This window comes from Triturus cristatus, chromosome 4_2 (genome assembly GCF_964204655.1).
Source record: "Triturus cristatus chromosome 4_2, aTriCri1.1, whole genome shotgun sequence".
In the NCBI taxonomy this organism is placed as follows: Eukaryota; Metazoa; Chordata; class Amphibia; order Caudata; family Salamandridae; genus Triturus; species Triturus cristatus.
Window position 1 is genome coordinate 481,332,189 of NC_140586.1, and position 6,171 is coordinate 481,338,359.

The window sequence follows — 6,171 nt, forward strand, 5'->3', positions numbered from 1 at the left end:
TGACCCGAGAAATCGAGTATCCAAGCGCTTTACATAGCACCAGTTTCGTTACACAAGGACACAATCATTTTTCTTAGGCACGGGGAGATTAAGTGATTTGCCCAGAATCACAGGATGTTGAGAGTCGTAGCCGAGACTCGAACCCCCAGGTTCGACGTCGACCGCTCTAGCCATAAGGCTACATCCTCTCCCTTCTGGGGAGGTACACCCATGCACTATAGGAAATAGCCAGTGACATCTTGCTAACCATCCCAAAAGCATATCTATTGGCCTCTTTAGCCCATATGATATGTGATGGCCTGAATGCAGCCAAGTTCATGCTCTGAGCTGAACTGTGCATTCCGGACTTCATTGAGGTTTTGGCACCATTGTCATGCTCAGAAGGCATGCCTGGATGCGATCAACCTGATTTTCTAGAGATGCGAAAGTGTGTTAAATGAACATTCCCTTCCAGGGCTTCAAGTTGGTTAGAGAAAAGGCTGATTCAGCAATAAATAATTTCAAGGACAAAAAGTAGCACCGCTCAATCTTTGGGGCTATTGATGCCAGTTAAACAATTTCCCCACCAATATACACAATTAAGTTTATTCCAGGGGTTTAACTTCCAGATATTGCCAGCCCTCTTGAAGTATACTGCAGTAGCTCAGCACTGCCCTTTTGCGCCGTGGCACCAGCAAAACACATTCCAACCGGCTGGGACAGCAAACCTCCAATTCTTCTTTCCTTGCTGCAGTCTACCATGCTACTTTAATTTGACCTCTCAAGTTCATGTCTGAAGTGTATTGGCCAAGATACACTTCCTGTCCACCTGGAGATCTATCTTTTCAGACAGATGGGTGTTACCATGTATGCAAAAAGGCTACACCATGCCATTCACTTCCTCCCTACCCCACCTTCCTCACACACCGAAGACACTTTCAGAAGAACTTTCCACAGTGCTAAATCAAGAGGTTCACCTTCTGTTGTTCAAGGGTGCAATGGAAGGGGAACCAGAACTGAATAAGGGAATGGATAGTATTAGCGTTACTGCCTCGTCCCAAAGACAGAGAGACAATTTTGCATCTACGCTGGACACCTTTCTGAGGAAGGACAGGTTCAAAATGCTCACTCTGGCTTAGATCCTGCCTGCTTTGGACCCTAGAGACTGGATAGCATCCTTGGAAATGCAGGGCAAGTATTATCATATGCGGATATTGCAATTCCACAGGTTTTTACCTGGTGTTTGGTGCAATCCAGGGCCACTTTAAATTTACTGTGCTGCCCTTCAGCCATACGTCTGACCATGGGGTGTTCACGAAAGTGATGGCAGTGGTCGCTGCCCAATTTCAGAGTTTCGGAGTTCCCGATTTCCATACCACGGCAGCTGGCTGCAAAAGGCAGGTTCAACATAGTACGTTTTAGGCAACCTCTGGACTATTTCTGAACTCCTGGCATCCTTGGGTTTCACCATTAATAAGCAGAATCCTTCTTAACCCCTTCTGGACAAAGTAGCATTCAAGGCTTTTCCTGCGCCGCAGCCTGTCCAGGTCATTCAGAATATGATCCCCATGTTTCAGGAACGATGTTGCGTTGCACTTTCGATGGCTCTGAGGCTTCTTTACAATCCCATCTTGGCAATAGAGATGCCTCTCTGACTCCATCCATATCTCAAGGGAAACAGCGTAGGATATGAAGTGGTGGCTGGCAGACACCAACCTAACATGTAGTAGCCCACTCTCACTCCCCCACCCAGAGATCACAGTGGTGACAGACGTGTCACTCTTGGGTATTGCCAACTGGAAGAGGTGGAAATCAGAGGCCTCTCGTTTTCAGTAGAGAGCCTGCCCCATTTTAATGTTCTGGACCACGGGCGATCCTTCTGGCCTTAAAAACAATCCAGTCAATCATCAAAAGAAAGCTGGTGAAGGTCCTCACAGACAAAATAGCAATCATGTGGTACTGAAACAAGTAGTGTGCAGTGCGGTCCTGGATCCTGTGTCAGGAGGCAATACGCCTCGGGAGGTGTTTCGTCGAGCAGAACATCTTCCCGGGTGCCAACCATCTTGCACGTTTTCTGAATGCCAGAGCAGATGAACTGAGAAGGCATCTCTGGCAGATTATAAGTGGTGTCTTCATCTCAAGGTGGCATAGTCCATTTTTGAGAAAATGGACTACACCCTGGCTAGATCTATTTGCCACCGTGGAGTATGTGCATTAACCGCAATTCTGTGCAATCGAGTTTTCTCAAAGCACTGGTTAGGATACGTTTTCAGCTGGAATGGAAGGAAGTACTCTTGTATGCATTTCAACACCTACATATCCTGCCTCGAGTTCTGAGTAAGATCAAAATAGACTGGGCCCTACTTATTCTCATTGCCCTGTACTGGGTCCGGAGACTGTGGTCCCCAGAGCACCTGAGCTTTTGACCTCCAATCAGACTTGCACTTCGAGAGGACCTCCTGTCTTAGCAATAGGACAGGGACATCCATCCGAGCCACCACAACCTACACTTTCATGCTGGGAGAATAAGCAGTGTCTAACAAATGCTTTTGAATGGTTGATGTCATCTGGAAAATCTCAACTGCATCCTGCTGACTGTTGTTGAGAGAACGAATCAGCTGCGTGTCATCCGCATAGTTGACTAAGCTTATACTGTGAGGTGATTAAGCAATACTCCTCTGAGTGGAGCCACAGCCATAATGTGTCTTGCAGACAGCTGTGTTGCCACACCAGACCTAAAAATATTCCAAATAAAGAAGTTACATTGTGGTTCCATGGTGCCTCTGTACCAGTGACAGAGTGGAGCAGCATACGAGCTCAACCCCTGCATGCTGTCAGTTTCCTATATCTTTCACCTTCAACACCCTCAGACATGAAGCGCGGTAGAACTGTCGGAGATAACGTGCTGATCTTCTAACTTTGAACGTTTGAGATGGTATAGAGGCCACTCCACAGAACAGGGAGGTGGGAGGGCAGTGAGGAAGCTGCGGTTATACCACCAGAAAGAGCGTTAGTAAACTTGTTCTTCTAATGGATACTGCTAACAGCAGAATCCTCACTTTTAGAACAGATCTCATAGCAGTATTTACCAAAGGAGGAGGGTTTAGGTAGTGGGCTCAAACCAAAAAGTCTTGTATAACTGGAAGCATTGTGACCTTCCCACCAGACCTGGCTGTCAAGGCAGTTGTGCGTTGTGTACATATGCACCAGTGCCCCTTTCACAGTCTGGCAGATGTCTGAACAGGTAACCATCATGCCAATGACACTGTATCAGACTTGGCACCTGTTAGAATGAGCCTGAAGACTTCCAGGGGGCTTCTTCTTGGCCGGTGTGTAACCGATTCTCATATAGAGGACTATCCACCTTGATAGAGTCCTCTTTTGCACCACTTTGCATTTCCTTGCACCAGCGAATCTCACAAAGAGTTGATCATCAATGTGATGGTCCTTTGTGCGATTGATGTAAAAGCTTAGGGCTCTCTTCCGATAAAGACGATGGAGCGTCTCTTCCTCTTTTGAGGAGTGAGGTGGGGCAAAGAATGCTGGCAGTTTGGCTGATTAGCCAACATGGAAAGGAGACACAGCCGTTGGCAAGAAGCCTTTCTAGGTCCTGACCACCAATTTGTCGTGGCAAAAAGATGGTGGTAGGGTAGTTGCAATAAAAGTGCCAGCAGTTCAATCACAAGGCTGTGCTGATGCAATTACAATGCAGAAGAGACCTTTCAAAATCCAGGGACAAGTTTAGGTCCAACTGAGGCATTTTACCAGTCAAATATTTTAAAAAGATCGCATCACATCAGGTGGCTTAAACAAAGACGGTTGGTCAGGCAAACACAGACAAGTTAAAAGGACCAACGCATACCCTTTCACTGCACCCAGCAAGACCTTGTTGGGCTAACGAAAGAATAAACAGAAGAGCATCCAACAGTCTGGCTTGTAAAGGGCCAGTACTTTGAGCACCACACCAGGCAACAAATTTGTCCGAATGCTAAGACAAGATCAACTTTGTGGACTCTCTCAAGCAATTGCCGACAGACCAGATGCATCAGTTTACCATCAGATGTGGACTTGACATGACCAACTCACTGGGCAGAGCAATTTCATTGTCGGTGGCACTGAGATGCAATGCCTGGCTGAGAACCACTGGCTTCTCTGAGGATGCCCAAGCTTTGCTCATGGATATGTCCTTTGATGGCTCTTGCCTTTTTGGTGAGAATGTAGATTCAGTGCCCGAGCGCTATAAGGATAGCAGAGCTATAGCCAGGTCCTTGGGCCCCTTGCCAACCCCAATCTGCCTTTCGCTTTTTCCGTGGCTAGGGTTACCAGCTCTTTCATGACTGCGAACGTGGCTCCCACAGATCACATTCGACCACCAGCCAGAAGTCAGGTCAGTCCATCACAGGCACCCCAGGCAGCCTTTCAACTCCTTCAGTCTGCCCTCATACCACCACGGGCACCCAGTTGGGGGGAGGGCAGGATTCCCCATCACCTGCCTCACAGGAAGTCGATAACATCCGACAAGTGGGTTTTGAAAATAGTTCAGAAGGGATACAACATCCCTTTCTGGGGGAGGAGCCTAGCGCGCAACCAAGATGGCCGCTTTGGCTTACGGCTCTCGAGGGCCTCCGCAACCTCCCACGTCTATCCTGACTTAATCCTGGTTTATTTGACGGGCTTTTGCAGATAAACTTGCGCTGAGGTGCCACCCGTTTTCCAAATTCAGATCGGACGCCGGGAACCGGACTGGTTGCACTCCGAAGTTTGCGGCCTGCTCTTGCCTTGGTTCCGATCTCGAGCTGGTGAAGTGCCCGGGTACTAAGTGAACAACAGCGGCTGGCTAGACTTGACCTGTCACGGACCCCGCACTTTCACTTTAGTTTTCCAGCTTGTTTTCAGATATCGGCTGCGAGACTCTGGTGTTTCAGAGGGGCGCGGACGACGGAGTGTCTGGCCTGACTCTCGGACTATATATGGGCTTACTGTCGGCGACGGCTGTGTTCAATTGAATTAGCTACCTGGTCCCTTTTTCCTGGTGCGGGCGGGTGCCAACCTTGGTGGCCTCCGGAAGATGGCGGCGAGACTAGACGGAGACAAGTCGAAACCCAAGTCAACCCGGAGGGGTGCCTATACCCAGGTCAATAATATGGATCGATATGCGCAGGCAAAGGGATCCCCTAGTGGCCCGCATAAATCGCCTGAGAGGTCTAAAGAGGTCTCAGACCCATCGTCAGAATTGACTTTGCTGGACGTCATGGGCGCCATTGAGGAGATGAAGACCGCTGTGGGTCAGCAGTTTGATACCCTGGCTCATAAATTGGACGCGGTCCTGATCGATGTGAATTTGGTCAGGGCAGACCTGTCCAAAACTAACGAGCGGGTCGACTCCTTGAGTCAAGCGGCGTCGAGCCTAACTGTGGACGTGGCCGCCCTGCAGACGGAGGTCCGTAGGTTGCGGCTAGCCAGTGACCTGACGGACCGTCGACTTGAGGACTCCGAAAGCAGGGCTAGACGGAACAATGTTCGCATCATTGGAGTGCTGGAAAGATCGGAGGAATCTGCTGCGGATCTATTTGTGGAGGACCTGGTGACCAATCGTCTTGCGCCCAAGGGACTGAGCAAGTTCTTTGCGGTGGAGCGGGCCCACAGGATTCCGGGTGGTGCGCCCAAAGTGGGTGCTCCCCCGCGGCCTATAATCGCCCGACTCTTTAACTTTCGGGATAGGGATGCTATCCTTCAGGCGCCGAGGGTGGCCGGGCCGCTGAAGTTTGAGAACTCTGTCAGCTTTTACCCGGACTTCACGCAAGCGGTCCATAAACAACGGCTGGAATTTTTGGGCGTCAAACGGCGTTTGAGGGACATGGAGCTGAAATATGCGATGTTATTCCCGGCTAGGCTGCGGGTTGAGTTCCGGGGTCGCTCACACTTTTTCGACCGGCCGGAGGTGGTTGGAGACTGGTTGGATGCCCTGCCTCGGGGACAGGATCGAGACAGTCGGATGGCGGAGAGCGGACAGGATTTGGTGGAGCAGGACTAGAACTTGGTTCCTGGTGATGGACTGGACTGGTGACGTTTTGTACCTTGGCTCAACTGGACACTAGTTTGGCACAATATGCCCTCCAAATGCCTGGGGGTTGTGGGGAGCTTATTGGGGTCCTTTCCTCCTTCTGGGGTTCTCGTTGTGGTATATGTTAG